Genomic DNA, 25,482 nt, shown 5'->3' on the forward strand with positions numbered 1-25,482 from the left:
TTAAAACTGCTCATTAAAGCAAGGTCCCTGTGACAGTACTTATGCGATGCATTTGAAAACACGCACGGTAATGAATGGTAAGCGCTATCTCGCAGACAAAACAGCCTATGGTTGGACTGTCAATTTATAAGAAACATAAATCAATTTAATAATTAAAGGCTGAAAGCAAAGCAAAAACAATCGTTCGAGCCAGCCAGGAGTCGAACCTAGAATCTTCTGATCCGTAGTCAGACGCGTTATCCATTGCGCCACTGGCCCACTGTAGGAACAACTTGCTGGTGTTTATACGCGTCTTGTTGGTGTTTGACTGAACAGCTTCTCAGTGGAAGAACTGTGATCCAGAGTAAGAGATTCTCTCCAGGAGGAAAAGGCTAGCCTTAGAAGTTGCAGCAAAATCTGGTAGAGGCCAACAGCCAGGATTTAGGAGGCGAATAAGAAAGTCCTTCCCTGGTGGTCTAGTGGTTAGGATTCGGCGCTCTCACCGCCGCGGCCCGGATTTGATTCCCGGTCAGGGAACATGCTTTTGCCTTGCAACTTAGCCAAGAAAGGGTTTGCATGTGAAAAGGGACCTCCTTCGAGCCGGAGTCGAACCAGCGACCTAAGGATTGCCAACCTTTCACCTACAGTCCTCCGCTCTACCAGCTGAGCTATCGAAGGCACAGAGATTACGAACGAAAGCTCAACCTATCAGAAATTTCTGATCCATAGTCAGACGCGTTTTCCATTAGGCCACTGGCCCACCGGTCTGGCGCCTTGCAGGTGTTTACACGTCTTGTTGGTAATTGACTGGACTGTTTCTCAGTGGAAGAACTGTGATCCAGAGTCAGAGACTCTCTCCAGGACAAAAAGGCTAGCCTTAGTGGTCTAGCTTGAGAAGTTGCAGCAAAACACGGTAGAGGCCCACAGTCAGGATTTAGAAGGCTCATCGAAAAGTCCTTCCCTGGTGGTCTAGTAGTTAGGATTCGGCGCTCTCACCGCCGCGGCCCGGATTTGATTCCCGGTCAGGGAACATGCTTTTGCCTTGCAACTTAGCCAAGAAAGGGTTTGCATGTGAAAAGGGACCTCCTTCGAGCCGGAGTCGAACCAGCGACCTAAGGATTGCCAACCTTTCACCTACAGTCCTCCGCTCTACCAGCTGAGCTATCGAAGGCACAGAGATTACGAACGAAAGCTCAACCTATCAGAAATTTCTGATCCATAGTCAGACGCGTTTTCCATTAGGCCACTGGCCCACCGGTCTGGCGCCTTGCAGGTGTTTACACGTCTTGTTGGTAATTGACTGGACTGTTTCTCAGTGGAAGAACTGTGATCCAGAGTCAGAGACTCTCTCCAGGACAAAAAGGCTAGCCTTAGTGGTCTAGCTTGAGAAGTTGCAGCAAAACACGGTAGAGGCCCACAGTCAGGATTTAGAAGGCTCATCGAAAAGTCCTTCCCTGGTGGTCTAGTGGTTAGGATTCGGCGCTCTCACCGCCGCGGCCCGGATTTGATTCCCGGTCAGGGAACATGCTTTTGCCTTGCAACTTAGCCAAGAAAGGGTTTGCATGTGAAAAGGGACCTCCTTCGAGCCGGAGTCGAACCAGCGACCTAAGGATTGCCAACCTTTCACCTACAGTCCTCCGCTCTACCAGCTGAGCTATCGAAGGCACAGAGATTACGAACGAAAGCTCAACCTATCAGAAATTTCTGATCCATAGTCAGACGCGTTTTCCATTAGGCCACTGGCCCAGCGGTCTGGCGCCTTGCAGGTGTTTACACGTCTTGTTGGTAATTGACTGGACTGTTTCTCAGTGGAAGAACTGTGATCCAGAGTCAGAGACTCTCTCCAGGACAAAAAGGCTAGCCTTAGTGGTCTAGCTTGAGAAGTTGCAGCAAAACACGGTAGAGGCCCACAGTCAGGATTTAGAAGGCTCATCAAAAAGGTCTTCCCTGGTGGTCTAGTGGTTAGGATTCGGCGCTCTCACCGCCGCGGCCCGGGTTCGATTCCCGGTCAGGGAACAGTCTTTTTCCCTCCAACACAGCCAAGAAAGTGTTTGCATGTGAAAAATGACCTCCTTCGAGCCGGAGTCGAACCAGCGACCTAAGGATTTCCAACCTTCCACCTACAGTCCTCCGCTCTACCAGCTGAGCTATCGAAGGCACGCAGGTGAGCAACAGAACCTCAACCTATCAGGTTGCTGCAGCTCCACTGCCGGCTAAAAGTGCTTTTGCCGCAGACCGAAGCGCTGGCTGTTCAGTAAGGGAAGCCAAAACAATTACAACTTCCCATACCGGGAGTCGAACCCGGGCCGCCTGGGTGAAAACCAGGAATCCTGACCGCTAGACCATATGGGAATTCCTGCACCTATCAAGCAGGATTGTGGGGGTGTTTTTCATCCATGTGGTACGTACAAGGGCAGGGTTCTGTTGAGCCCTTTGGCTTTCAGTGTGTGATCGTCCCCTTTAAAAATATGGGTATGATCCGAAGGCATTGTTTACCGAATTCAGTTTTAACAGACTCAATGGAACAAGCTGTCATTTGTTTCGCCCAGGGGGTGAAACTTTATCCCATTCTTGTGATCACATAATAGATACTTAAAACTGCTCATTAAAGCAAGGTCCCTGTGACAGTACTTATGCGATGCATTTGAAAACACGCACGGTAATGAATGGTAAGCGCTATCTCGCAGACAAAACAGCCTATGGTTGGACTGTCAATTTATAAGAAACATAAATCAATTTAATAATTAAAGGCTGAAAGCAAAGCAAAAACAATCGTTCGAGCCAGCCAGGAGTCGAACCTAGAATCTTCTGATCCGTAGTCAGACGCGTTATCCATTGCGCCACTGGCCCACTGTAGGAACGACTTGCTGGTGTTTATACGCGTCTTGTTGGTGTTTGACTGAACAGCTTCTCAGTGGAAGAACTGTGATCCAGAGTAAGAGATTCTCTCCAGGAGGAAAAGGCTAGCCTTAGAAGTTGCAGCAAAATCTGGTAGAGGCCAACAGCCAGGATTTAGGAGGCGAATAAGAAAGTCCTTCCCTGGTGGTCTAGTGGTTAGGATTCGGCGCTCTCACCGCCGCGGCCCGGATTTGATTCCCGGTCAGGGAACATGCTTTTGCCTTGCAACTTAGCCAAGAAAGGGTTTGCATGTGAAAAGGGACCTCCTTCGAGCCGGAGTCGAACCAGCGACCTAAGGATTGCCAACCTTTCACCTACTGTCCTCCGCTCTACCAGCTGAGCTATCGAAGGCACAGAGATTACGAACGAAAGCTCAACCTATCAGAAATTTCTGATCCATAGTCAGACGCGTTTTCCATTAGGCCACTGGCCCACCGGTCTGGCGCCTTGCAGGTGTTTACACGTCTTGTTGGTAATTGACTGGACTGTTTCTCAGTGGAAGAACTGTGATCCAGAGTCAGAGACTCTCTCCAGGACAAAAAGGCTAGCCTTAGTGGTCTAGCTTGAGAAGTTGCAGCAAAACACGGTAGAGGCCCACAGTCAGGATTTAGAAGGCTCATCGAAAAGTCCTTCCCTGGTGGTCTAGTGGTTAGGATTCGGCGCTCTCACCGCCGCAGCCCGGATTTGATTCCCGGTCAGGGAACATGCTTTTGCCTTGCAACTTAGCCAAGAAAGGGTTTGCATGTGAAAAGGGACCTCCTTCGAGCCGGAGTCGAACCAGCGACCTAAGGATTGCCAACCTTTCACCTACAGTCCTCCGCTCTACCAGCTGAGCTATCGAAGGCACAGAGATTACGAACGAAAGCTCAACCTATCAGAAATTTCTGATCCATAGTCAGACGCGTTTTCCATTAGGCCACTGGCCCACCGGTCTGGCGCCTTGCAGGTGTTTACACGTCTTGTTGGTAATTGACTGGACTGTTTCTCAGTGGAAGAACTGTGATCCAGAGTCAGAGACTCTCTCCAGGACAAAAAGGCTAGCCTTAGTGGTCTAGCTTGAGAAGTTGCAGCAAAACACGGTAGAGGCCCACAGTCAGGATTTAGAAGGCTCATCGAAAAGTCCTTCCCTGGTGGTCTAGTGGTTAGGATTCGGCGCTCTCACCGCCGCGGCCCGGATTTGATTCCCGGTCAGGGAACATGCTTTTGCCTTGCAACTTAGCCAAGAAAGGGTTTGCATGTGAAAAGGGACCTCCTTCGAGCCGGAGTCGAACCAGCGACCTAAGGATTGCCAACCTTTCACCTACAGTCCTCCACTCTACCAGCTGAGCTATCGAAGGTACAGAGATTACGAACGAAAGCTCAACCTATCAGAAATTTCTGATCCATAGTCAGACGCGTTTTCCATTAGGCCACTGGCCCACCGGTCTGGCGCCTTGCAGGTGTTTACACGTCTTGTTGGTAATTGACTGGACTGTTTCTCAGTGGAAGAACTGTGATCCAGAGTCAGAGACTCTCTCCAGGACAAAAAGGCTAGCCTTAGTGGTCTAGCTTGAGAAGTTGCAGCAAAACACGGTAGAGGCCCACAGTCAGGATTTAGATGGCTCATCGAAAAGTCCTTCCCTGGTGGTCTAGTGGTTAGGATTCGGCGCTCTCGACGCGGCCCGGGTTCAATTCCCGGTCAGGGAACAGTCTTTTTCCCTCCAACACAGCCAAGAAAGTGTTTGCATGTGAAAAATGACCTCCTTCGAGCCGGAGTCGAACCAGCGACCTAAGGATTTCCAACCTTCCACCTACAGTCCTCCGCTCTACCAGCTGAGCTATCGAAGGCACGCAGGTGAGCAACAGAACCTCAACCTATCAGGTTGCTGCAGCTCCACTGCCGGCTAAAAGTGCTTTTGCCGCAGACCGAAGCGCTGGCTGTTCAGTAAGGGAAGCCAAAACAATCACAACTTCCCATACCGGGAGTCCAACCCGGGCCGCCTGGGTGAAAACCAGGAATCCTGACCGCTAGACCATATGGGAATTCCTGCACCTATCAAGCAGGCTTGTGGGGGTGTTTTTCATCCATGTGGTACGTACAAGGGCAGGGTTCTGTTGAGCCCTTTGGCTTTCAGTGTGTGATCGTCCCCTTTAAAAATATGGGTATGATCCGAAGGCATTGTTTACCAAATTCAGTTTTAACAGACTCAATGGAAGAAGCTGTCATTTGTTTCGCCCAGGGGGTGAAACTTTATCCCATTCTTGTGATCACATAATAGATACTTAAAACTGCTCATTAAAGCAAGGTCCCTGTGACAGTACTTATGCGATGCATTTGAAAACACGCACGGTAATGAATGGTAAGCGCTATCTCGCAGACAAAACAGCCTATGGTTGGACTGTCAATTTATAAGAAACATAAATCAATTTAATAATTAAAGGCTGAAAGCAAAGCAAAAACAATCGTTCGAGCCAGCCAGGAGTCGAACCTAGAATCTTCTGATCCGTAGTCAGACGCGTTATCCATTGCGCCACTGGCCCACTTTAGGAACGACTTGCTGGTGTTTATACGCGTCTTGTTGGTGTTTGACTGAACAGCTTCTCAGTGGAAGAACTGTGATCCAGAGTAAGAGATTCTCTCCAGGAGGAAAAGGCTAGCCTTAGAAGTTGCAGCAAAATCTGGTAGAGGCCAACAGCCAGGATTTAGGAGGCGAATAAGAAAGTCCTTCCCTGGTGGTCTAGTGGTTAGGATTCGGCGCTCTCACCGCCGCGGCCCGGATTTGATTCCCGGTCAGGGAACATGCTTTTGCCTTGCAACTTAGCCAAGAAAGGGTTTGCATGTGAAAAGGGACCTCCTTCGAGCCGGAGTCGAACCAGCGACCTAAGGATTGCCAACCTTTCACCTACAGTCCTCCGCTCTACCAGCTGAGCTATCGAAGGCACAGAGATTATGAACGAAAGCTCAACCTATCAGAAATTTCTGATCCATAGTCAGACGCGTTTTCCATTAGGCCACTGGCCCACCGGTCTGGCGCCTTGCAGGTGTTTACACGTCTTGTTGGTAATTGACTGGACTGTTTCTCAGTGGAAGAACTGTGATCCAGAGTCAGAGACTCTCTCCAGGACAAAAAGGCTAGCCTTAGTGGTCTAGCTTGAGAAGTTGCAGCAAAACACGGTAGAGGCCCACAGTCAGGATTTAGAAGGCTCATCGAAAAGTCCTTCCCTAGTGGTCTAGTGGTTAGGATTCGGCGCTCTCACCGCCGCGGCCCGGATTTGATTCCCGGTCAGGGAACATGCTTTTGCCTTGCAACTTAGCCAAGAAAGGGTTTGCATGTGAAAAGGGACCTCCTTCGAGCCGGAGTCGAACCAGCGACCTAAGGATTGCCAACCTTTCACCTACAGTCCTCCGGTCTACCAGCTGAGCTATCGAAGGTACAGAGATTACGAACGAAAGCTCAACCTATCAGAAATTTCTGATCCATAGTCAGACGCGTTTTCCATTAGGCCACTGGCCCACCGGTCTGGCGCCTTGCAGGTGTTTACACATCTTGTTGGTAATTGACTGGACTGTTTCTCAGTGGAAGAAATGTGATCCAGAGTCAGAGACTCTCTCCAGGACAAAAAGGCTAGCCTTAGTGGTCTAGCTTGAGAAGTTGCAGCAAAACACGGTAGAGGCCCACAGTCAGGATTTAGAAGGCTCATCGAAAAGTCCTTCCCTGGTGGTCTAGTGGTTAGGATTCGGCGCTCTCACCGCCGCGGCCCGGGTTCGATTCCCGGTCAGGGAACAGTCTTTTTCCCTCCAACACAGCCAAGAAAGTGTTTGCATGTGAAAAGTGACCTCCTTCGAGCCGGAGTCGAACCAGCGACCTAAGGATTTCCAACCTTCCACCTACAGTCCTCCGCTCTACCAGCTGAGCTATCGAAGGCACGCAGGTGAGCAACAGAACCTCAACCTATCAGGTTGCTGCAGCTCCACTGCCGGCTAAAACTGCTTTTGCCGCAGACCGAAGCGCTGGCTGTTCAGTAAGGGAAGCCAAAAGAATCACAACTTCCCATACCGGGAGTCGAACCCGGGCCGCCTGGGTGAAAACCAGGAATCCTGACCGCTAGACCATATGGGAATTCCTGCACCTATCAAGCAGGCTTGTGGGGGTGTTTTTCATCCATGTGGTACGTACAAGGGCAGGGTTCTGTTGAGCCCTTTGGCTTTCAGTGTGTGATCGTCCCCTTTAAAAATATGGGTATGATCCGAAGGCATTGTTTACCGAATTCAGTTTTAACAGACTCAATGGAAGAAGCTGTCATTTGTTTCGCCCAGGGGGTGAAACTTTATCCCATTCTTGTGATCACATAATAGATACTTAAAACTGCTCATTAAAGCAAGGTCCCTGTGACAGTACTTATGCGATGCATTTGAAAACACGCACGGTAATGAATGGTAAGCGCTATCTCGCAGACAAAACAGCCTATGGTTGGACTGTCAATTTATAAGAAACATAAATCAATTTAATAATTAAAGGCTGAAAGCAAAGCAAAAACAATGGTTCGAGCCAGCCAGGAGTCGAACCTAGAATCTTCTGATCCGTAGTCAGACGCGTTATCCATTGCGCCACTGGCCCACTGTAGGAACAACTTGCTGGTGTTTATACGCGTCTTGTTGGTGTTTGACTGAACAGCTTCTCAGTGGAAGAACTGTGATCCAGAGTAAGAGATTCTCTCCAGGAGGAAAAGGCTAGCCTTAGAAGTTGCAGCAAAATCTGGTAGAGGCCAACAGCCAGGATTTAGGAGGCGAATAAGAAAGTCCTTCCCTGGTGGTCTAGTGGTTAGGATTCGGCGCTCTCACCGCCGCGGCCCGGATTTGATTCCCGGTCAGGGAACATGCTTTTGCCTTGCAACTTAGCCAAGAAAGGGTTTGCATGTGAAAAGGGACCTCCTTCGAGCCGGAGTCGAACCAGCGACCTAAGGATTGCCAACCTTTCACCTACAGTCCTCCGCTCTACCAGCTGAGCTATCGAAGGCACAGAGATTACGAACGAAAGCTCAACCTATCAGAAATTTCTGATCCATAGTCAGACGCGTTTTCCATTAGGCCACTGGCCCACCGGTCTGGCGCCTTGCAGGTGTTTACACGTCTTGTTGGTAATTGACTGGACTGTTTCTCAGTGGAAGAACTGTGATCCAGAGTCAGAGACTCTCTCCAGGACAAAAAGGCTAGCCTTAGTGGTCTAGCTTGAGAAGTTGCAGCAAAACACGGTAGAGGCCCACAGTCAGGATTTAGAAGGCTCATCGAAAAGTCCTTCCCTGGTGGTCTAGTGGTTAGGATTCGGCGCTCTCACCGCCGCGGCCCGGATTTGATTCCCGGTCAGGGAACATGCTTTTGCCTTGCAACTTAGCCAAGAAAGGGTTTGCATGTGAAAAGGGACCTCCTTCGAGCCGGAGTCGAACCAGCGACCTAAGGATTGCCAACCTTTCACCTACAGTCCTCCGCTCTACCAGCTGAGCTATCGAAGGCACAGAGATTACGAACGAAAGCTCAACCTATCAGAAATTTCTGATCCATAGTCAGACGCGTTTTCCATTAGGCCACTGGCCCACCGGTCTGGCGCCTTGCAGGTGTTTACACGTCTTGTTGGTAATTGACTGGACTGTTTCTCAGTGGAAGAACTGTGATCCAGAGTCAGAGACTCTCTCCAGGACAAAAAGGCTAGCCTTAGTGGTCTAGCTTGAGAAGTTGCAGCAAAACACGGTAGAGGCCCACAGTCAGGATTTAGAAGGCTCATCAAAAAGTCCTTCCCTGGTGGTCTAGTGGTTAGGATTCGGCGCTCTCACCGCCGCGGCCCGGGTTCGATTCCCGGTCAGGGAACAGTCTTTTTCCCTCCAACACAGCCAAGAAAGTGTTTGCATGTGAAAAATGACCTCCTTCGAGCCGGAGTCGAACCAGCGACCTAAGGATTTCCAACCTTCCACCTACAGTCCTCCGCTCTACCAGCTGAGCTATCGAAGGCACGCAGGTGAGCAACAGAACCTCAACCTATCAGGTTGCTGCAGCTCCACTGCCGGCTAAAAGTGCTTTTGCCGCAGACCGAAGCGCTGGCTGTTCAGTAAGGGAAGCCAAAACAATTACAACTTCCCATACCGGGAGTCGAACCCGGGCCGCCTGGGTGAAAACCAGGAATCCTGACCGCTAGACCATAAGGGAATTCCTGCACCTATCAAGCAGGATTGTGGGGGTGTTTTTCATCCATGTGGTACGTACAAGGGCAGGGTTCTGTTGAGCCCTTTGGCTTTCAGTGTGTGATCGTCCCCTTTAAAAATATGGGTATGATCCGAAGGCATTGTTTACCGAATTCAGTTTTAACAGACTCAATGGAACAAGCTGTCATTTGTTTCGCCCAGGGGGTGAAACTTTATCCCATTCTTGTGATCACATAATAGATACTTAAAACTGCTCATTAAAGCAAGGTCCCTGTGACAGTACTTATGCGATGCATTTGAAAACACGCACGGTAATGAATGGTAAGCGCTATCTCGCAGACAAAACAGCCTATGGTTGGACTGTCAATTTATAAGAAACATAAATCAATTTAATAATTAAAGGCTGAAAGCAAAGCAAAAACAATCGTTCGAGCCAGCCAGGAGTCGAACCTAGAATCTTCTGATCCTTAGTCAGACGCGTTATCCATTGCGCCACTGGCCCACTGTAGGAACGACTTGCTGGTGTTTATACGCGTCTTGTTGGTGTTTGACTGAACAGCTTCTCAGTGGAAGAACTGTGATCCAGAGTAAGAGATTCTCTCCAGGAGGAAAAGGCTAGCCTTAGAAGTTGCAGCAAAATCTGGTAGAGGCCAACAGCCAGGATTTAGGAGGCGAATAAGAAAGTCCTTCCCTGGTGGTCTAGTGGTTAGGATTCGGCGCTCTCACCGCCGCGGCCCGGATTTGATTCCCGGTCAGGGAACATGCTTTTGCCTTGCAACTTAGCCAAGAAAGGGTTTGCATGTGAAAAGGGACCTCCTTCGAGCCGGAGTCGAACCAGCGACCTAAGGATTGCCAACCTTTCACCTACTGTCCTCCGCTCTACCAGCTGAGCTATCGAAGGCACAGAGATTACGAACAAAAGCTCAACCTATCAGAAATTTCTGATCCATAGTCAGACGCGTTTTCCATTAGGCCACTGGCCCACCGGTCTGGCGCCTTGCAGGTGTTTACACGTCTTGTTGGTAATTGACTGGACTGTTTCTCAGTGGAAGAACTGTGATCCAGAGTCAGAGACTCTCTCCAGGACAAAAAGGCTAGCCTTAGTGGTCTAGCTTGAGAAGTTGCAGCAAAACACGGTAGAGGCCCACAGTCAGGATTTAGAAGGCTCATCGAAAAGTCCTTCCCTGGTGGTCTAGTGGTTAGGATTCGGCGCTCTCACCGCCGCAGCCCGGATTTGATTCCCGGTCAGGGAACATGCTTTTGCCTTGCAACTTAGCCAAGAAAGGGTTTGCATGTGAAAAGGGACCTCCTTCGAGCCGGAGTCGAACCAGCGACCTAAGGATTGCCAACCTTTCACCTACAGTCCTCCGCTCTACCAGCTGAGCTATCGAAGGCACAGAGATTACGAACGAAAGCTCAACCTATCAGAAATTTCTGATCCATAGTCAGACGCGTTTTCCATTAGGCCACTGGCCCACCGGTCTGGCGCCTTGCAGGTGTTTACACGTCTTGTTGGTAATTGACTGGACTGTTTCTCAGTGGAAGAACTGTGATCCAGAGTCAGAGACTCTCTCCAGGACAAAAAGGCTAGCCTTAGTGGTCTAGCTTGAGAAGTTGCAGCAAAACACGGTAGAGGCCCACAGTCAGGATTTAGAAGGCTCATCGAAAAGTCCTTCCCTGGTGGTCTAGTGGTTAGGATTCGGCGCTCTCACCGCCGCGGCCCGGATTTGATTCCCGGTCAGGGAACATGCTTTTGCCTTGCAACTTAGCCAAGAAAGGGTTTGCATGTGAAAAGGGACCTCCTTCGAGCCGGAGTCGAACCAGCGACCTAAGGATTGCCAACCTTTCACCTACAGTCCTCCACTCTACCAGCTGAGCTATCGAAGGTACAGAGATTACGAACGAAAGCTCAACCTATCAGAAATTTCTGATCCATAGTCAGACGCGTTTTCCATTAGGCCACTGGCCCACCGGTCTGGCGCCTTGCAGGTGTTTACACGTCTTGTTGGTAATTGACTGGACTGTTTCTCAGTGGAAGAACTGTGATCCAGAGTCAGAGACTCTCTCCAGGACAAAAAGGCTAGCCTTAGTGGTCTAGCTTGAGAAGTTGCAGCAAAACACGGTAGAGGCCCACAGTCAGGATTTAGAAGGCTCATCGAAAAGTCCTTCCCTGGTGGTCTAGTGGTTAGGATTCGGCGCTCTCACCGCCGCGGCCCGGGTTCGATTCCCGGTCAGGGAACAGTCTTTTTCCCTCCAACACAGCCAAGAAAGTGTTTGCATGTGAAAAATGACCTCCTTCGAGCCGGAGTCGAACCAGCGACCTAAGGATTTCCAACCTTCCACCTACAGTCCTCCGCTCTACCAGCTGAGCTATCGAAGGCACGCAGGTGAGCAACAGAACCTCAACCTATCAGGTTGCTGCAGCTCCACTGCCGGCTAAAAGTGCTTTTGCCGCAGACCGAAGCGCTGGCTGTTCAGTAAGGGAAGCCAAAACAATCACAACTTCCCATACCGGGAGTCGAACCCGGGCCGCCTGGGTGAAAACCAGGAATCCTGACCGCTAGACCATATGGGAATTCCTGCACCTATCAAGCAGGCTTGTGGGGGTGTTTTTCATCCATGTGGTACGTACAAGGGCAGGGTTCTGTTGAGCCCTTTGGCTTTCAGTGTGTGATCGTCCCCTTTAAAAATATGGGTATGATCCGAAGGCATTGTTTACCGAATTCAGTTTTAACAGACTCAATGGAAGAAGCTGTCATTTGTTTCGCCCAGGGGGTGAAACTTTATCCCATTCTTGTGATCACATAATAGATACTTAAAACTGCTCATTAAAGCAAGGTCCCTGTGACAGTACTTATGCGATGCATTTGAAAACACGCACGGTAATGAATGGTAAGCGCTATCTCGCAGACAAAACAGCCTATGGTTGGACTGTCAATTTATAAGAAACATAAATCAATTTAATAATTAAAGGCTGAAAGCAAAGCAAAAACAATCGTTCGAGCCAGCCAGGAGTCGAACCTAGAATCTTCTGATCCGTAGTCAGACGCGTTATCCATTGCGCCACTGGCCCACTTTAGGAACGACTTGCTGGTGTTTATACGCGTCTTGTTGGTGTTTGACTGAACAGCTTCTCAGTGGAAGAACTGTGATCCAGAGTAAGAGATTCTCTCCAGGAGGAAAAGGCTAGCCTTAGAAGTTGCAGCAAAATCTGGTAGAGGCCAACAGCCAGGATTTAGGAGGCGAATAAGAAAGTCCTTCCCTGGTGGTCTAGTGGTTAGGATTCGGCGCTCTCACCGCCGCGGCCCGGATTTGATTCCCGGTCAGGGAACATGCTTTTGCCTTGCAACTTAGCCAAGAAAGGGTTTGCATGTGAAAAGGGACCTCCTTCGAGCCGGAGTCGAACCAGCGACCTAAGGATTGCCAACCTTTCACCTACAGTCCTCCGCTCTACCAGCTGAGCTATCGAAGGCACAGAGATTACGAACGAAAGCTCAACCTATCAGAAATTTCTGATCCATAGTCAGACGCGTTTTCCATTAGGCCACTGGCCCACCGGTCTGGCGCCTTGCAGGTGTTTACACGTCTTGTTGGTAATTGACTGGACTGTTTCTCAGTGGAAGAACTGTGATCCAGAGTCAGAGACTCTCTCCAGGACAAAAAGGCTAGCCTTAGTGGTCTAGCTTGAGAAGTTGCAGCAAAACACGGTAGAGGCCCACAGTCAGGATTTAGAAGGCTCATCGAAAAGTCCTTCCCTGGTGGTCTAGTGGTTAGGATTCGGCGCTCTCACCGCCGCGGCCCGGATTTGATTCCCGGTCAGGGAACATGCTTTTGCCTTGCAACTTAGCCAAGAAAGGGTTTGCATGTGAAAAGGGACCTCCTTCGAGCCGGAGTCGAACCAGCGACCTAAGGATTGCCAACCTTTCACCTACAGTCCTCCACTCTACCAGCTGAGCTATCGAAGGTACAGAGATTACGAACGAAAGCTCAACCTATCAGAAATTTCTGATCCATAGTCAGACGCGTTTTCCATTAGGCCACTGGCCCACCGGTCTGGCGCCTTGCAGGTGTTTACACGTCTTGTTGGTAATTGACTGGACTGTTTCTCAGTGGAAGAACTGTGATCCAGAGTCAGAGACTCTCTCCAGGACAAAAAGGCTAGCCTTAGTGGTCTAGCTTGAGAAGTTGCAGCAAAACACGGTAGAGGCCCACAGTCAGGATTTAGATGGCTCATCGAAAAGTCCTTCCCTGGTGGTCTAGTGGTTAGGGTTCGGCGCTCTCGACGCGGCCCGGGTTCGATTCCCGGTCAGGGAACAGTCTTTTTCCCTCCAACACAGCCAAGAAAGTGTTTGCATGTGAAAAATGACCTCCTTCGAGCCGGAGTCGAACCAGCAAACTAAGGATTTCCAACCTTCCACCTACAGTCCTCCGCTCTACCAGCTGAGCTATCGAAGGCACGCAGGTGAGCAACAGAACCTCAACCTATCAGGTTGCTGCAGCTCCACTGCCGGCTAAAAGTGCTTTTGCCGCAGACCGAAGCGCTGGCTGTTCAGTAAGGGAAGCCAAAACAATCACAACTTCCCATACCGGGAGTCCAACCCGGGCCGCCTGGGTGAAAACCAGGAATCCTGACCGCTAGACCATATGGGCATTCCTGCACCTATCAAGCAGGCTTGTGGGGGTGTTTTTCATCCATGTGGTACGTACAAGGGCAGGGTTCTGTTGAGCCCTTTGGCTTTCAGTGTGTGATCGTCCCCTTTAAAAATATGGGTATGATCCGAAGGCATTGTTTACCGAATTCAGTTTTAACAGACTCAATGGAAGAAGCTGTCATTTGTTTCGCCCAGGGGGTGAAACTTTATCCCATTCTTGTGATCACATAATAGATACTTAAAACTGCTCATTAAAGCAAGGTCCCTGTGACAGTACTTATGCGATGCATTTGAAAACACGCACGGTAATGAATGGTAAGCGCTATCTCGCAGACAAAACAGCCTATGGTTGGACTGTCAATTTATAAGAAACATAAATCAATTTAATAATTAAAGGCTGAAAGCAAAGCAAAAACAATCGTTCGAGCCAGCCAGGAGTCGAACCTAGAATCTTCTGATCCGTAGTCAGACGCGTTATCCATTGCGCCACTGGCCCACTTTAGGAACGACTTGCTGGTGTTTATACGCGTCTTGTTGGTGTTTGACTGAACAGCTTCTCAGTGGAAGAACTGTGATCCAGAGTAAGAGATTCTCTCCAGGAGGAAAAGGCTAGCCTTAGAAGTTGCAGCAAAATCTGGTAGAGGCCAACAGCCAGGATTTAGGAGGCGAATAAGAAAGTCCTTCCCTGGTGGTCTAGTGGTTAGGATTCGGCGCTCTCACCGCCGCGGCCCGGATTTGATTCCCGGTCAGGGAACATGCTTTTGCCTTGCAACTTAGCCAAGAAAGGGTTTGCATGTGAAAAGGGACCTCCTTCGAGCCGGAGTCGAACCAGCGACCTAAGGATTGCCAACCTTTCACCTACAGTCCTCCGCTCTACCAGCTGAGCTATCGAAGGCACAGAGATTATGAACGAAAGCTCAACCTATCAGAAATTTCTGATCCATAGTCAGACGCGTTTTCCATTAGGCCACTGGCCCACCGGTCTGGCGCCTTGCAGGTGTTTACACGTCTTGTTGGTAATTGACTGGACTGTTTCTCAGTGGAAGAACTGTGATCCAGAGTCAGAGACTCTCTCCAGGACAAAAAGGCTAGCCTTAGTGGTCTAGCTTGAGAAGTTGCAGCAAAACACGGTAGAGGCCCACAGTCAGGATTTAGAAGGCTCATCGAAAAGTCCTTCCCTAGTGGTCTAGTGGTTAGGATTCGGCGCTCTCACCGCCGCGGCCCGGATTTGATTCCCGGTCAGGGAACATGCTTTTGCCTTGCAACTTAGCCAAGAAAGGGTTTGCATGTGAAAAGGGACCTCCTTCGAGCCGGAGTCGAACCAGCGACCTAAGAATTGCCAACCTTTCACCTACAGTCCTCCGCTCTACCAGCTGAGCTATCGAAGGTACAGAGATTACGAACGAAAGCTCAACCTATCAGAAATTTCTGATCCATAGTCAGACGCGTTTTCCATTAGGCCACTGGCCCACCGGTCTGGCGCCTTGCAGGTGTTTACACATCTTGTTGGTAATTGACTGGACTGTTTCTCAGTGGAAGAAATGTGATCCAGAGTCAGAGACTCTCTCCAGGACAAAAAGGCTAGCCTTAGTGGTCTAGCTTGAGAAGTTGCAGCAAAACACGGTAGAGGCCCACAGTCAGGATTTAGAAGGCTCATCGAAAAGTCCTTCCCTGGTGGTCTAGTGGTTAGGATTCGGCGCTCTCACCGCCGCGGCCCGGGTTCGATTCCCGGTCAGGGAACAGTCTTTTTCCCTCCAACACAGCCAAGAAAGTGTTTGCATGTGAAAAGTGACCTCCTTCGAGCCGGAGTCGAACCAGCGACCTAAGGATTTCCAACCTTCCACCTACAGTCCTCCGCTCTACCAGCTGAGCTATCGAAGGCACGCAGGTGAGCAACAGAACCTCAACCTATCAGGTTGCTGCAGCTCCACTGCCGGCTAAAACTGCTTTTGCCGCAGACCGAAGCGCTGGCTGTTCAGTAAGGGAAGCCAAAAGAATCACAACTTCCCATACCGGGAGTCGAACCCGGGCCGCCTGGGTGAAAACCAGGAATCCTGACCGCTAGACCATATGGGAATTCCTGCACCTATCAAGCAGGCTTGTGGGGGTGTTTTTCATCCATGTGGTACGTACAAGGGCAGGGTTCTGTTGAGCCCTTTGGCTTTCAGTGTGTGATCGTCCCCTTTAAAAATATGGGTATGATCCGAAGGCATTGTTTACCGAATTCAGTTTTAACAGACTCAATGGAAGAAGCTGTCATTTGTTTCGCCCAGGGGGTGAAACTTTATCCCATTCTTGTGATCACATAATAGATACTTAAAACTGCTCATTAAAGCAAGGTCCCTGTGACAGTACTTATGCGATGCATTTGAAAACACGCACGGTAATGAATGGTAAGCGCTATCTCGCAGACAAAACAGCCTATGGTTGGACTGTCAATTTATAAGAAACATAAATCAATTTAATAATTAAAGGCTGAAAGCAAAGCAAAAACAATGGTTCGAGCCAGCCAGGAGTCGAACCTAGAATCTTCTGATCCGTAGTCAGACGCGTTATCCATTGCGCCACTGGCCCACTGTAGGAACAACTTGCTGGTGTTTATACGCGTCTTGTTGGTGTTTGACTGAACAGCTTCTCAGTGGAAGAACTGTGATCCAGAGTAAGAGATTCTCTCCAGGAGGAAAAGGCTAGCCTTAGAAGTTGCAGCAAAATCTGGTAGAGGCCAACAGCCAGGATTTAGGAGGCGAATAAGAAAGTCCTTCCCTGGTGGTCTAGTGGTTAGGATTCGGCGCTCTCACCGCCGCGGCCCGGATTTGATTCCCGGTCAGGGAACATGCTTTTGCCTTGCAACTTAGCCAAGAAAGGGTTTGCATGTGAAAAGGGACCTCCTTCGAGCCGGAGTCGAACCAGCGACCTAAGGATTGCCAACCTTTCACCTACAGTCCTCCGCTCTACCAGCTGAGCTATCGAAGGCACAGAGATTACGAACGAAAGCTCAACCTATCAGAAATTTCTGATCCATAGTCAGACGCGTTTTCCATTAGGCCACTGGCCCACCGGTCTGGCGCCTTGCAGGTGTTTACACGTCTTGTTGGTAATTGACTGGACTGTTTCTCAGTGGAAGAACTGTGATCCAGAGTCAGAGACTCTCTCCAGGACAAAAAGGCTAGCCTTAGTGGTCTAGCTTGAGAAGTTGCAGCAAAACACGGTAGAGGCCCACAGTCAGGATTTAGAAGGCTCATCGAAAAGTCCTTCCCTGGTGGTCTAGTGGTTAGGATTCGGCGCTCTCACCGCCGCGGCCCGGATTTGATTCCCGGTCAGGGAACATGCTTTTGCCTTGCAACTTAGCCAAGAAAGGGTTTGCATGTGAAAAGGGACCTCCTTCGAGCCGGAGTCGAACCAGCGACCTAAGGATTGCCAACCTTTCACCTACAGTCCTCCGCTCTACCAGCTGAGCTATCGAAGGCACAGAGATTACGAACGAAAGCTCAACCTATCAGAAATTTCTGATCCATAGTCAGACGCGTTTTCCATTAGGCCACTGGCCCACCGGTCTGGCGCCTTGCAGGTGTTTACACGTCTTGTTGGTAATTGACTGGACTGTTTCTCAGTGGAAGAACTGTGATCCAGAGTCAGAGACTCTCTCCAGGACAAAAAGGCTAGCCTTAGTGGTCTAGCTTGAGAAGTTGCAGCAAAACACGGTAGAGGCCCACAGTCAGGATTTAGAAGGCTCATCAAAAAGTCCTTCCCTGGTGGTCTAGTGGTTAGGATTCGGCGCTCTCACCGCCGCGGCCCGGGTTCGATTCCCGGTCAGGGAACAGTCTTTTTCCCTCCAACACAGCCAAGAAAGTGTTTGCATGTGAAAAATGACCTCCTTCGAGCCGGAGTCGAACCAGCGACCTAAGGATTTCCAACCTTCCACCTACAGTCCTCCGCTCTACCAGCTGAGCTATCGAAGGCACGCAGGTGAGCAACAGAACCTCAACCTATCAGGTTGCTGCAGCTCCACTGCCGGCTAAAAGTGCTTTTGCCGCAGACCGAAGCGCTGGCTGTTCAGTAAGGGAAGCCAAAACAATTACAACTTCCCATACCGGGAGTCGAACCCGGGCCGCCTGGGTGAAAACCAGGAATCCTGACCGCTAGACCATAAGGGAATTCCTGCACCTATCAAGCAGGATTGTGGGGGTGTTTTTCATCCATGTGGTACGTACAAGGGCAGGGTTCTGTTGAGCCCTTTGGCTTTCAGTGTGTGATCGTCCCCTTTAAAAATATGGGTATGATCCGAAGGCATTGTTTACCGAATTCAGTTTTAACAGACTCAATGGAACAAGCTGTCATTTGTTTCGCCCAGGGGGTGAAACTTTATCCCATTCTTGTGATCACATAATAGATACTTAAAACTGCTCATTAAAGCAAGGTCCCTGTGACAGTACTTATGCGATGCATTTGAAAACACGCACGGTAATGAATGGTAAGCGCTATCTCGCAGACAAAACAGCCTATGGTTGGACTGTCAATTTATAAGAAACATAAATCAATTTAATAATTAAAGGCTGAAAGCAAAGCAAAAACAATCGTTCGAGCCAGCCAGGAGTCGAACCTAGAATCTTCTGATCCTTAGTCAGACGCGTTATCCATTGCGCCACTGGCCCACTGTAGGAACGACTTGCTGGTGTTTATACGCGTCTTGTTGGTGTTTGACTGAACAGCTTCTCAGTGGAAGAACTGTGATCCAGAGTAAGAGATTCTCTCCAGGAGGAAAAGGCTAGCCTTAGAAGTTGCAGCAAAATCTGGTAGAGGCCAACAGCCAGGATTTAGGAGGCGAATAAGAAAGTCCTTCCCTGGTGGTCTAGTGGTTAGGATTCGGCGCTCTCACCGCCGCGGCCCGGATTTGATTCCCGGTCAGGGAACATGCTTTTGCCTTGCAACTTAGCCAAGAAAGGGTTTGCATGTGAAAAGGGACCTCCTTCGAGCCGGAGTCGAACCAGCGACCTAAGGATTGCCAACCTTTCACCTACTGTCCTCCGCTCTACCAGCTGAGCTATCGAAGGCACAGAGATTACGAACAAAAGCTCAACCTATCAGAAATTTCTGATCCATAGTCAGACGCGTTTTCCATTAGGCCACTGGCCCACCGGTCTGGCGCCTTGCAGGTGTTTACACGTCTTGTTGGTAATTGACTGGACTGTTTCTCAGTGGAAGAACTGTGATCCAGAGTCAGAGACTCTCTCCAGGACAAAAAGGCTAGCCTTAGTGGTCTAGCTTGAGAAGTTGCAGCAAAACACGGTAGAGGCCCACAGTCAGGATTTAGAAGGCTCATCGAAAAGTCCTTCCCTGGTGGTCTAGTGGTTAGGATTCGGCGCTCTCACCGCCGCAGCCCGGATTTGATTCCCGGTCAGGGAACATGCTTTTGCCTTGCAACTTAGCCAAGAAAGGGTTTGCATGTGAAAAGGGACCTCCTTCGAGCCGGAGTCGAACCAGCGACCTAAGGATTGCCAACCTTTCACCTACAGTCCTCCGCTCTACCAGCTGAGCTATCGAAGGCACAGAGATTACGAACGAAAGCTCAACCTATCAGAAATTTCTGATCCATAGTCAGACGCGTTTTCCATTAGGCCACTGGCCCACCGGTCTGGCGCCTTGCAGGTGTTTACACGTCTTGTTGGTAATTGACTGGACTGTTTCTCAGTGGAAGAACTGTGATCCAGAGTCAGAGACTCTCTCCAGGACAAAAAGGCTAGCCTTAGTGGTCTAGCTTGAGAAGTTGCAGCAAAACACGGTAGAGGCCCACAGTCAGGATTTAGAAGGCTCATCGAAAAGTCCTTCCCTGGTGGTCTAGTGGTTAGGATTCGGCGCTCTCACCGCCGCGGCCCGGATTTGATTCCCGGTCAGGGAACATGCTTTTGCCTTGCAACTTAGCCAAGAAAGGGTTTGCATGTGAAAAGGGACCTCCTTCGAGCCGGAGTCGAACCAGCGACCTAAGGATTGCCAACCTTTCACCTACAGTCCTCCACTCTACCAGCTGAGCTATCGAAGGTACAGAGATTACGAACGAAAGCTCAACCTATCAGAAATTTCTGATCCATAGTCAGACGCGTTTTCCATTAGGCCACTGGCCCACCGGTCTGGCGCCTTGCAGGTGTTTACACGTCTTGTTGGTAATTGACTGGACTGTTTCTCAGTGGAAGAACTGTGATCCAGAGTCAGAGACTCTCTCCAGGACAAAAAGGCTAGCCTTAGTGGTCTAGCTTGAGAAGTTGCAGCAAAACACGGTAGAGGCCCACAGTCAGGATTTAGAAGGCTCATCGAAAAGTCCTTCCCTGGTGGTCTAGTGGTTAGGATTCGGCGCTCTCACCGCCGCGGCCCGGGTTCGATTCCCGGTCAGGGAACAGTCTTTTTCCCTCCAACACAGCCAAGAAAGTGTTTGCATGTGAAAAATGACCTCCTTCGAGCCGGAGTCGAACCAGCGACCTAAGGATTTCCAACCTTCCACCTACAGTCCTCCGCTCTACCAGCTGAGCTATCGAAGGCACGCAGGTGAGCAACAGAACCTCAACCTATCAGGTTGCTGCAGCTCCACTGCCGGCTAAAAGTGCTTTTGCCGCAGACCGAAGCGCTGGCTGTTCAGTAAGGGAAGCCAAAACAATCACAACTTCCCATACCGGGAGTCGAACCCGGGCCGCCTGGGTGAAAACCAGGAATCCTGACCGCTAGACCATATGGGAATTCCTGCACCTATCAAGCAGGCTTGTGGGGGTGTTTTTCATCCATGTGGTACGTACAAGGGCAGGGTTCTGTTGAGCCCTTTGGCTTTCAGTGTGTGATCGTCCCCTTTAAAAATATGGGTATGATCCGAAGGCATTGTTTACCGAATTCAGTTTTAACAGACTCAATGGAAGAAGCTGTCATTTGTTTCGCCCAGGGGGTGAAACTTTATCCCATTCTTGTGATCACATAATAGATACTTAAAACTGCTCATTAAAGCAAGGTCCCTGTGACAGTACTTATGCGATGCATTTGAAAACACGCACGGTAATGAATGGTAAGCGCTATCTCGCAGACAAAACAGCCTATGGTTGGACTGTCAATTTATAAGAAACATAAATCAATTTAATAATTAAAGGCTGAAAGCAAAGCAAAAACAATCGTTCGAGCCAGCCAGGAGTCGAACCTAGAATCTTCTGATCCGTAGTCAGACGCGTTATCCATTGCGCCACTGGCCCACTTTAGGAACGACTTGCTGGTGTTTATACGCGTCTTGTTGGTGTTTGACTGAACAGCTTCTCAGTGGAAGAACTGTGATCCAGAGTAAGAGATTCTCTCCAGGAGGAAAAGGCTAGCCTTAGAAGTTGCAGCAAAATCTGGTAGAGGCCAACAGCCAGGATTTAGGAGGCGAATAAGAAAGTCCTTCCCTGGTGGTCTAGTGGTTAGGATTCGGCGCTCTCACCGCCGCGGCCCGGATTTGATTCCCGGTCAGGGAACATGCTTTTGCCTTGCAACTTAGCCAAGAAAGGGTTTGCATGTGAAAAGGGACCTCCTTCGAGCCGGAGTCGAACCAGCGACCTAAGGATTGCCAACCTTTCACCTACAGTCCTCCGCTCTACCAGCTGAGCTATCGAAGGCACAGAGATTACGAACGAAAGCTCAACCTATCAGAAATTTCTGATCCATAGTCAGACGCGTTTTCCATTAGGCCACTGGCCCACCGGTCTGGCGCCTTGCAGGTGTTTACACGTCTTGTTGGTAATTGACTGGACTGTTTCTCAGTGGAAGAACTGTGATCCAGAGTCAGAGACTCTCTCCAGGACAAAAAGGCTAGCCTTAGTGGTCTAGCTTGAGAAGTTGCAGCAAAACACGGTAGAGGCCCACAGTCAGGATTTAGAAGGCTCATCGAAAAGTCCTTCCCTGGTGGTCTAGTGGTTAGGATTCGGCGCTCTCACCGCCGCGGCCCGGATTTGATTCCCGGTCAGGGAACATGCTTTTGCCTTGCAACTTAGCCAAGAAAGGGTTTGCATGTGAAAAGGGACCTCCTTCGAGCCGGAGTCGAACCAGCGACCTAAGGATTGCCAACCTTCCACCTACAGTCCTCCGCTCTACCAGCTGAGCTATCGAAGGCACGCAGGTGAGCAACAGAACCTCAACCTATCAGGTTGCTGCAGCTCCACTGCCGGCTAAAAGTGCTTTTGCCGCAGACCGAAGCGCTGGCTGTTCAGTAAGGGAAGCCAAAACAATCACAACTTCCCATACCGGGAGTCGAACCCGGGCCGCCTGGGTGAAAACCAGGAATCCTGACCGCTAGACCATATGGGAATTCCTGCACCTATCAAGCAGGCTTGTGGGGGTGTTTTTCATCCATGTGGTACGTACAAGGGCAGGGTTCTGTTGAGCCCTTTGGCTTTCAGTGTGTGATCGTCCCCTTTAAAAATATGGGTATGATCCGAAGGCATTGTTTACCGAATTCAGTTTTAACAGACTCAATGGAAGAAGCTGTCATTTGTTTCGCCCAGGGGGTGAAACTTTATCCCATTCTTGTGATCACATAATAGATACTTAAAACTGCTCATTAAAGCAAGGTCCCTGTGACAGTACTTATGCGATGCATTTGAAAACACGCACGGTAATGAATGGTAAGCGCTATCTCGCAGACAAAACAGCCTATGGTTGGACTGTCAATTTATAAGAAACATAAATCAATTTAATAATTAAAGGCTGAAAGCAAAGCAAAAACAATCGTTCAAGCCAGCCAGGAGTCGAACCTAGAATCTTCTGATCCGTAGTCAGACGCGTTATCCATTGCGCCACTGGCCCACTGTAGGAACGACTTGCTGGTGTTTATACGCGTCTTGTTGGTGTTTGACTGAACAGTTTCTCAGTGGAAGAACTGTGATCCAGAGTAAGAGATTCTCTCCAGGAGGAAAAGGCTAGCCTTAGAAGTTGCAGCAAAATCTGGTAGAGGCCAACAGCCAGGATTTAGGAGGCGAATAAGAAAGTCCTTCCCTGGTGGTCTAGTGGTTAGGATTCGGCGCTCTCACCGCCGCGGCCCAGATTTGATTCCCGGTCAGGGAACATGCTTTTGCCTTGCAACTTAGCCAAGAAAGGGTTTGCATGTGAAAAGGGACCTCCTTCGAGCCGGAGTCGAACCAGCGACCTAAGGATTGCCAACCTTTCACCTACAGTCCTCCGCTCTACCAGCTGAGCTATTGAAGGCACAGAGATTACGAACGAAAGCTCAACCTATCAGAAATTTCTGATCCATAGTCAGACGCGTTTTCCATTAGGCCACTGGCCCACCGGTCTGGCGCCTTGCAGGTGTTTACACGTCTTGTTGGTAATTGACTGGACTGTTTCTCAGTGGAAGAACTGTGATCCAGAGTCAGAGACTCTCTCCAGGATAAAAAGGCTAGCCTTAGTGGTCTAGCTTGAGAAGTTGCAGCAAAACACGGTAGAGGCCCACAGTCAGGATTTAGAAGGCTCATCAAAAAGTCCTTCCCTGGTGGTCTAGTGGTTAGGATTCGGCGCTCTCACCGCCGCGGCCCGGATTTGATTCCCGGTCAGGGAACATGCTTTTGCCTTGCAACTTAGCCAAGAAAGGGTTTGCATGTGAAAAGGGACCTCCTTCGAGCCGGAGTCGAACCAGCGACCTAAGGATTGCCAACCTTTCACCTACAGTCCTCCACTCTACCAGCTGAGCTATCGAAGGCACAGAGATTACGAACGAAAGCTCAACCTATCAGAAATTTCTGATCCATAGTCAGACGCGTTTTCCATTAGGCCACTGGCCCACCGGTCTGGCGCCTTGCAGGTGTTTACACGTCTTGTTGGTAATTGACTGGACTGTTTCTCAGTGGAAGAACTGTGATCCAGAGTCAGAGACTCTCTCCAGGACAAAAAGGCTAGCCTTAGTGGTCTAGCTTGAGAAGTTGCAGCAAAACACGGTAGAGGCCCACAGTCAGGATTTAGAAGGCTCATCGAAAAGTCCTTCCCTGGTGGTCTAGTGGTTAGGATTCGGCGCTCTCACCGCCGCGGCCCGGGTTCGATTCCCGGTCAGGGAACAGTCTTTTTCCCTCCAACACAGCCAAGAAAGTGTTTGCATGTGAAAAATGACCTCCTTCGAGCCGGAGTCGAACCAGCGACCTAAGGATTTCCAAACTTCCACCTACAGTCCTCCGCTCTACCAGCTGAGCTATCGAAGGGACGCAGGTGAGCAACAGAACCTCAACCTATCAGGTTGCTGCAGCTCCACTGCCGGCTAAAAGTGCTTTTGCCGCAGACCGAAGCGCTGGCTGTTCAGTAAGGGAAGCCAAAACAATCACAACTTCCCATACCGGGAGTCGAACCCGGGCCGCCTGGGTGAAAACCAGAAATCCTGACCGCTAGAACATATGGGAATTCCTGCACCTATCGATCAGGCTTGTTGGGGTGTTTTTCATCCATGTGGTACGTACAAGGGCAGGGTTCTGTTGAGCCCTTTGGCTTTCAGTGTGTGATCGTCCCCTTTAAAAATATGGGTATGATCCGAAGGCATTGTTTACCGAATTCAGTTTTAACAGACTCAATGGAAGAAGCTGTCATTTGTTTCGCCCAGGGGGTGAAACTTTATCCCATTCTTGTGATCACATAATAGATACTTAAAACTGCTCATTAAAGCAAGGTCCCTGTGACAGTACTTATGCGATGCATTTGAAAACACGCACGGTAATGAATGGTAAGCGCTATCTCGCAGACAAAACAGCCTATGGTTGGACTGTCAATTTATAAGAAACATAAATCAATTTAATAATTAAAGGCTGAAAGCAAAGCAAAAACAATCGTTCGAGCCAGCCAGGAGTCGAACCTAGAATCTTCTGATCCGTAGTCAGACGCGTTATCCATTGCGCCACTGGCCCACTGTAGGAACAACTTGCTGGTGTTTATACGCGTCTTGTTGGTGTTTGACTGAACAGCTTCTCAGTGGAAGAACTGTGATCCAGAGTAAGAGATTCTCTCCAGGAGGAAAAGGCTAGCCTTAGAAGTTGCAGCAAAATCTGGTAGAGGCCAACAGCCAGGATTTAGGAGGCGAATAAGAAAGTCCTTCCCTGGTGGTCTAGTGGTTAGGATTCGGCGCTCTCACCGCCGCGGCCCGGATTTGATTCCCGGTCAGGGAACATGCTTTTGCCTTGCAACTTAGCCAAGAAAGGGTTTGCATGTGAAAAGGGACCTCCTTCGAGCCGGAGTCGAACCAGCGACCTAAGGATTGCCAACCTTTCACCTACAGTCCTCCGCTCTACCAGCTGAGCTATCGAAGGCACAGAGGTTACGAACGAAAGCTCAACCTATCAGAAATTTCTGATCCATAGTCAGACGCGTTTTCCATTAGGCCACTGGCCCACCGGTCTGGCGCCTTGCAGGTGTTTACACGTCTTGTTGGTAATTGACTGGACTGTTTCTCAGTGGAAGAACTGTGATCCAGAGTCAGAGACTCTCTCCAGGACAAAAAGGCTAGCCTTAGTGGTCTAGCTTGAGAAGTTGCAGCAAAACACGGTAGAGGCCCACAGTCAGGATTTAGAAGGCTCATCGAAAAGTCCTTCCCTGGTGGTCTAGTGGTTAGGATTCGGCGCTCTCACCGCCGCGGCCCGGATTTGATTCCCGGTCAGGGAACATGCTTTTGCCTTGCAACTTAGCCAAGAAAGGGTTTGCATGTGAAAAGGGTCTTCCTTCGAGCCGGAGTCGAACCAGCGACCTAAGGATTGCCAACCTTTCACCTACAGTCCTCCGCTCTACCAGCTGAGCTATCGAAGGC

General features: G+C 49.8%; 52 non-coding genes across 52 annotated transcripts; 8 read left to right on the forward strand and 44 right to left on the reverse strand.

The window, feature by feature from the left end:
- Positions 1-185: 185 nt before the first annotated feature.
- Positions 186-258, reverse strand: trnar-acg (transfer RNA arginine (anticodon ACG)). The gene has a single exon. It is a non-coding gene; the product is annotated as a tRNA-Arg (tRNA).
- A 312-nt stretch (positions 259-570) lies between these two features.
- trnay-gua (transfer RNA tyrosine (anticodon GUA)) lies at positions 571-657 on the reverse strand. The gene is given in 2 exon segments: positions 571-606; positions 621-657. It is a non-coding gene; the product is annotated as a tRNA-Tyr (tRNA).
- A 406-nt stretch (positions 658-1,063) lies between these two features.
- Positions 1,064-1,150, reverse strand: trnay-gua (transfer RNA tyrosine (anticodon GUA)). The gene is given in 2 exon segments: positions 1,064-1,099; positions 1,114-1,150. It is a non-coding gene; the product is annotated as a tRNA-Tyr (tRNA).
- Positions 1,151-1,556: 406 nt separating this feature from the next.
- Positions 1,557-1,643, reverse strand: trnay-gua (transfer RNA tyrosine (anticodon GUA)). The gene is given in 2 exon segments: positions 1,557-1,592; positions 1,607-1,643. It is a non-coding gene; the product is annotated as a tRNA-Tyr (tRNA).
- Positions 1,644-1,923: 280 nt separating this feature from the next.
- On the forward strand, positions 1,924-1,995 carry trnae-cuc (transfer RNA glutamic acid (anticodon CUC)). The gene has a single exon. It is a non-coding gene; the product is annotated as a tRNA-Glu (tRNA).
- Positions 1,996-2,049: 54 nt separating this feature from the next.
- On the reverse strand, positions 2,050-2,136 carry trnay-gua (transfer RNA tyrosine (anticodon GUA)). The gene is given in 2 exon segments: positions 2,050-2,085; positions 2,100-2,136. It is a non-coding gene; the product is annotated as a tRNA-Tyr (tRNA).
- Positions 2,137-2,259: 123 nt separating this feature from the next.
- trnae-uuc (transfer RNA glutamic acid (anticodon UUC)) lies at positions 2,260-2,331 on the reverse strand. The gene has a single exon. It is a non-coding gene; the product is annotated as a tRNA-Glu (tRNA).
- Positions 2,332-2,756: 425 nt separating this feature from the next.
- On the reverse strand, positions 2,757-2,829 carry trnar-acg (transfer RNA arginine (anticodon ACG)). Its single transcript has one exon. It is a non-coding gene; the product is annotated as a tRNA-Arg (tRNA).
- Positions 2,830-3,634: 805 nt separating this feature from the next.
- On the reverse strand, positions 3,635-3,721 carry trnay-gua (transfer RNA tyrosine (anticodon GUA)). Its single transcript is given in 2 exon segments — positions 3,635-3,670; positions 3,685-3,721. It is a non-coding gene; the product is annotated as a tRNA-Tyr (tRNA).
- An 896-nt stretch (positions 3,722-4,617) lies between these two features.
- On the reverse strand, positions 4,618-4,704 carry trnay-gua (transfer RNA tyrosine (anticodon GUA)). Its single transcript is given in 2 exon segments — positions 4,618-4,653; positions 4,668-4,704. It is a non-coding gene; the product is annotated as a tRNA-Tyr (tRNA).
- A 620-nt stretch (positions 4,705-5,324) lies between these two features.
- Positions 5,325-5,397, reverse strand: trnar-acg (transfer RNA arginine (anticodon ACG)). Its single transcript has one exon. It is a non-coding gene; the product is annotated as a tRNA-Arg (tRNA).
- A 312-nt stretch (positions 5,398-5,709) lies between these two features.
- On the reverse strand, positions 5,710-5,796 carry trnay-gua (transfer RNA tyrosine (anticodon GUA)). Its single transcript is given in 2 exon segments — positions 5,710-5,745; positions 5,760-5,796. It is a non-coding gene; the product is annotated as a tRNA-Tyr (tRNA).
- A 773-nt stretch (positions 5,797-6,569) lies between these two features.
- On the forward strand, positions 6,570-6,641 carry trnae-cuc (transfer RNA glutamic acid (anticodon CUC)). The gene has a single exon. It is a non-coding gene; the product is annotated as a tRNA-Glu (tRNA).
- Positions 6,642-6,695: 54 nt separating this feature from the next.
- trnay-gua (transfer RNA tyrosine (anticodon GUA)) lies at positions 6,696-6,782 on the reverse strand. Its single transcript is given in 2 exon segments — positions 6,696-6,731; positions 6,746-6,782. It is a non-coding gene; the product is annotated as a tRNA-Tyr (tRNA).
- Positions 6,783-6,905: 123 nt separating this feature from the next.
- trnae-uuc (transfer RNA glutamic acid (anticodon UUC)) lies at positions 6,906-6,977 on the reverse strand. The gene has a single exon. It is a non-coding gene; the product is annotated as a tRNA-Glu (tRNA).
- Positions 6,978-7,402: 425 nt separating this feature from the next.
- trnar-acg (transfer RNA arginine (anticodon ACG)) lies at positions 7,403-7,475 on the reverse strand. The gene has a single exon. It is a non-coding gene; the product is annotated as a tRNA-Arg (tRNA).
- A 312-nt stretch (positions 7,476-7,787) lies between these two features.
- On the reverse strand, positions 7,788-7,874 carry trnay-gua (transfer RNA tyrosine (anticodon GUA)). Its single transcript is given in 2 exon segments — positions 7,788-7,823; positions 7,838-7,874. It is a non-coding gene; the product is annotated as a tRNA-Tyr (tRNA).
- Positions 7,875-8,280: 406 nt separating this feature from the next.
- Positions 8,281-8,367, reverse strand: trnay-gua (transfer RNA tyrosine (anticodon GUA)). The gene is given in 2 exon segments: positions 8,281-8,316; positions 8,331-8,367. It is a non-coding gene; the product is annotated as a tRNA-Tyr (tRNA).
- A 280-nt stretch (positions 8,368-8,647) lies between these two features.
- Positions 8,648-8,719, forward strand: trnae-cuc (transfer RNA glutamic acid (anticodon CUC)). Its single transcript has one exon. It is a non-coding gene; the product is annotated as a tRNA-Glu (tRNA).
- Positions 8,720-8,773: 54 nt separating this feature from the next.
- Positions 8,774-8,860, reverse strand: trnay-gua (transfer RNA tyrosine (anticodon GUA)). The gene is given in 2 exon segments: positions 8,774-8,809; positions 8,824-8,860. It is a non-coding gene; the product is annotated as a tRNA-Tyr (tRNA).
- Positions 8,861-8,983: 123 nt separating this feature from the next.
- trnae-uuc (transfer RNA glutamic acid (anticodon UUC)) lies at positions 8,984-9,055 on the reverse strand. The gene has a single exon. It is a non-coding gene; the product is annotated as a tRNA-Glu (tRNA).
- A 1,303-nt stretch (positions 9,056-10,358) lies between these two features.
- trnay-gua (transfer RNA tyrosine (anticodon GUA)) lies at positions 10,359-10,445 on the reverse strand. Its single transcript is given in 2 exon segments — positions 10,359-10,394; positions 10,409-10,445. It is a non-coding gene; the product is annotated as a tRNA-Tyr (tRNA).
- Positions 10,446-11,218: 773 nt separating this feature from the next.
- trnae-cuc (transfer RNA glutamic acid (anticodon CUC)) lies at positions 11,219-11,290 on the forward strand. Its single transcript has one exon. It is a non-coding gene; the product is annotated as a tRNA-Glu (tRNA).
- A 54-nt stretch (positions 11,291-11,344) lies between these two features.
- trnay-gua (transfer RNA tyrosine (anticodon GUA)) lies at positions 11,345-11,431 on the reverse strand. Its single transcript is given in 2 exon segments — positions 11,345-11,380; positions 11,395-11,431. It is a non-coding gene; the product is annotated as a tRNA-Tyr (tRNA).
- A 123-nt stretch (positions 11,432-11,554) lies between these two features.
- Positions 11,555-11,626, reverse strand: trnae-uuc (transfer RNA glutamic acid (anticodon UUC)). The gene has a single exon. It is a non-coding gene; the product is annotated as a tRNA-Glu (tRNA).
- A 425-nt stretch (positions 11,627-12,051) lies between these two features.
- Positions 12,052-12,124, reverse strand: trnar-acg (transfer RNA arginine (anticodon ACG)). The gene has a single exon. It is a non-coding gene; the product is annotated as a tRNA-Arg (tRNA).
- A 312-nt stretch (positions 12,125-12,436) lies between these two features.
- trnay-gua (transfer RNA tyrosine (anticodon GUA)) lies at positions 12,437-12,523 on the reverse strand. The gene is given in 2 exon segments: positions 12,437-12,472; positions 12,487-12,523. It is a non-coding gene; the product is annotated as a tRNA-Tyr (tRNA).
- A 1,603-nt stretch (positions 12,524-14,126) lies between these two features.
- trnar-acg (transfer RNA arginine (anticodon ACG)) lies at positions 14,127-14,199 on the reverse strand. Its single transcript has one exon. It is a non-coding gene; the product is annotated as a tRNA-Arg (tRNA).
- A 312-nt stretch (positions 14,200-14,511) lies between these two features.
- trnay-gua (transfer RNA tyrosine (anticodon GUA)) lies at positions 14,512-14,598 on the reverse strand. The gene is given in 2 exon segments: positions 14,512-14,547; positions 14,562-14,598. It is a non-coding gene; the product is annotated as a tRNA-Tyr (tRNA).
- Positions 14,599-15,371: 773 nt separating this feature from the next.
- Positions 15,372-15,443, forward strand: trnae-cuc (transfer RNA glutamic acid (anticodon CUC)). Its single transcript has one exon. It is a non-coding gene; the product is annotated as a tRNA-Glu (tRNA).
- A 54-nt stretch (positions 15,444-15,497) lies between these two features.
- trnay-gua (transfer RNA tyrosine (anticodon GUA)) lies at positions 15,498-15,584 on the reverse strand. The gene is given in 2 exon segments: positions 15,498-15,533; positions 15,548-15,584. It is a non-coding gene; the product is annotated as a tRNA-Tyr (tRNA).
- A 123-nt stretch (positions 15,585-15,707) lies between these two features.
- trnae-uuc (transfer RNA glutamic acid (anticodon UUC)) lies at positions 15,708-15,779 on the reverse strand. Its single transcript has one exon. It is a non-coding gene; the product is annotated as a tRNA-Glu (tRNA).
- Positions 15,780-16,204: 425 nt separating this feature from the next.
- On the reverse strand, positions 16,205-16,277 carry trnar-acg (transfer RNA arginine (anticodon ACG)). Its single transcript has one exon. It is a non-coding gene; the product is annotated as a tRNA-Arg (tRNA).
- A 312-nt stretch (positions 16,278-16,589) lies between these two features.
- On the reverse strand, positions 16,590-16,676 carry trnay-gua (transfer RNA tyrosine (anticodon GUA)). Its single transcript is given in 2 exon segments — positions 16,590-16,625; positions 16,640-16,676. It is a non-coding gene; the product is annotated as a tRNA-Tyr (tRNA).
- Positions 16,677-17,082: 406 nt separating this feature from the next.
- On the reverse strand, positions 17,083-17,169 carry trnay-gua (transfer RNA tyrosine (anticodon GUA)). Its single transcript is given in 2 exon segments — positions 17,083-17,118; positions 17,133-17,169. It is a non-coding gene; the product is annotated as a tRNA-Tyr (tRNA).
- A 280-nt stretch (positions 17,170-17,449) lies between these two features.
- On the forward strand, positions 17,450-17,521 carry trnae-cuc (transfer RNA glutamic acid (anticodon CUC)). The gene has a single exon. It is a non-coding gene; the product is annotated as a tRNA-Glu (tRNA).
- Positions 17,522-17,575: 54 nt separating this feature from the next.
- Positions 17,576-17,662, reverse strand: trnay-gua (transfer RNA tyrosine (anticodon GUA)). The gene is given in 2 exon segments: positions 17,576-17,611; positions 17,626-17,662. It is a non-coding gene; the product is annotated as a tRNA-Tyr (tRNA).
- Positions 17,663-17,785: 123 nt separating this feature from the next.
- Positions 17,786-17,857, reverse strand: trnae-uuc (transfer RNA glutamic acid (anticodon UUC)). The gene has a single exon. It is a non-coding gene; the product is annotated as a tRNA-Glu (tRNA).
- Positions 17,858-19,160: 1,303 nt separating this feature from the next.
- Positions 19,161-19,247, reverse strand: trnay-gua (transfer RNA tyrosine (anticodon GUA)). Its single transcript is given in 2 exon segments — positions 19,161-19,196; positions 19,211-19,247. It is a non-coding gene; the product is annotated as a tRNA-Tyr (tRNA).
- A 773-nt stretch (positions 19,248-20,020) lies between these two features.
- trnae-cuc (transfer RNA glutamic acid (anticodon CUC)) lies at positions 20,021-20,092 on the forward strand. The gene has a single exon. It is a non-coding gene; the product is annotated as a tRNA-Glu (tRNA).
- Positions 20,093-20,146: 54 nt separating this feature from the next.
- On the reverse strand, positions 20,147-20,233 carry trnay-gua (transfer RNA tyrosine (anticodon GUA)). The gene is given in 2 exon segments: positions 20,147-20,182; positions 20,197-20,233. It is a non-coding gene; the product is annotated as a tRNA-Tyr (tRNA).
- Positions 20,234-20,356: 123 nt separating this feature from the next.
- On the reverse strand, positions 20,357-20,428 carry trnae-uuc (transfer RNA glutamic acid (anticodon UUC)). The gene has a single exon. It is a non-coding gene; the product is annotated as a tRNA-Glu (tRNA).
- A 425-nt stretch (positions 20,429-20,853) lies between these two features.
- On the reverse strand, positions 20,854-20,926 carry trnar-acg (transfer RNA arginine (anticodon ACG)). The gene has a single exon. It is a non-coding gene; the product is annotated as a tRNA-Arg (tRNA).
- A 312-nt stretch (positions 20,927-21,238) lies between these two features.
- Positions 21,239-21,325, reverse strand: trnay-gua (transfer RNA tyrosine (anticodon GUA)). Its single transcript is given in 2 exon segments — positions 21,239-21,274; positions 21,289-21,325. It is a non-coding gene; the product is annotated as a tRNA-Tyr (tRNA).
- A 406-nt stretch (positions 21,326-21,731) lies between these two features.
- trnay-gua (transfer RNA tyrosine (anticodon GUA)) lies at positions 21,732-21,818 on the reverse strand. The gene is given in 2 exon segments: positions 21,732-21,767; positions 21,782-21,818. It is a non-coding gene; the product is annotated as a tRNA-Tyr (tRNA).
- Positions 21,819-21,941: 123 nt separating this feature from the next.
- Positions 21,942-22,013, reverse strand: trnae-uuc (transfer RNA glutamic acid (anticodon UUC)). The gene has a single exon. It is a non-coding gene; the product is annotated as a tRNA-Glu (tRNA).
- Positions 22,014-22,438: 425 nt separating this feature from the next.
- Positions 22,439-22,511, reverse strand: trnar-acg (transfer RNA arginine (anticodon ACG)). Its single transcript has one exon. It is a non-coding gene; the product is annotated as a tRNA-Arg (tRNA).
- A 1,172-nt stretch (positions 22,512-23,683) lies between these two features.
- Positions 23,684-23,755, forward strand: trnae-cuc (transfer RNA glutamic acid (anticodon CUC)). The gene has a single exon. It is a non-coding gene; the product is annotated as a tRNA-Glu (tRNA).
- Positions 23,756-23,809: 54 nt separating this feature from the next.
- trnay-gua (transfer RNA tyrosine (anticodon GUA)) lies at positions 23,810-23,896 on the reverse strand. The gene is given in 2 exon segments: positions 23,810-23,845; positions 23,860-23,896. It is a non-coding gene; the product is annotated as a tRNA-Tyr (tRNA).
- Positions 23,897-24,516: 620 nt separating this feature from the next.
- On the reverse strand, positions 24,517-24,589 carry trnar-acg (transfer RNA arginine (anticodon ACG)). Its single transcript has one exon. It is a non-coding gene; the product is annotated as a tRNA-Arg (tRNA).
- A 312-nt stretch (positions 24,590-24,901) lies between these two features.
- trnay-gua (transfer RNA tyrosine (anticodon GUA)) lies at positions 24,902-24,988 on the reverse strand. The gene is given in 2 exon segments: positions 24,902-24,937; positions 24,952-24,988. It is a non-coding gene; the product is annotated as a tRNA-Tyr (tRNA).
- Positions 24,989-25,394: 406 nt separating this feature from the next.
- On the reverse strand, positions 25,395-25,481 carry trnay-gua (transfer RNA tyrosine (anticodon GUA)). The gene is given in 2 exon segments: positions 25,395-25,430; positions 25,445-25,481. It is a non-coding gene; the product is annotated as a tRNA-Tyr (tRNA).
- Between the last annotated feature and the right edge of the window lies 1 nt (position 25,482).

Source organism: Pseudorasbora parva, chromosome 6 (genome assembly GCF_024679245.1).
Source record: "Pseudorasbora parva isolate DD20220531a chromosome 6, ASM2467924v1, whole genome shotgun sequence".
Classification (NCBI taxonomy): Eukaryota; Metazoa; Chordata; class Actinopteri; order Cypriniformes; family Gobionidae; genus Pseudorasbora; species Pseudorasbora parva.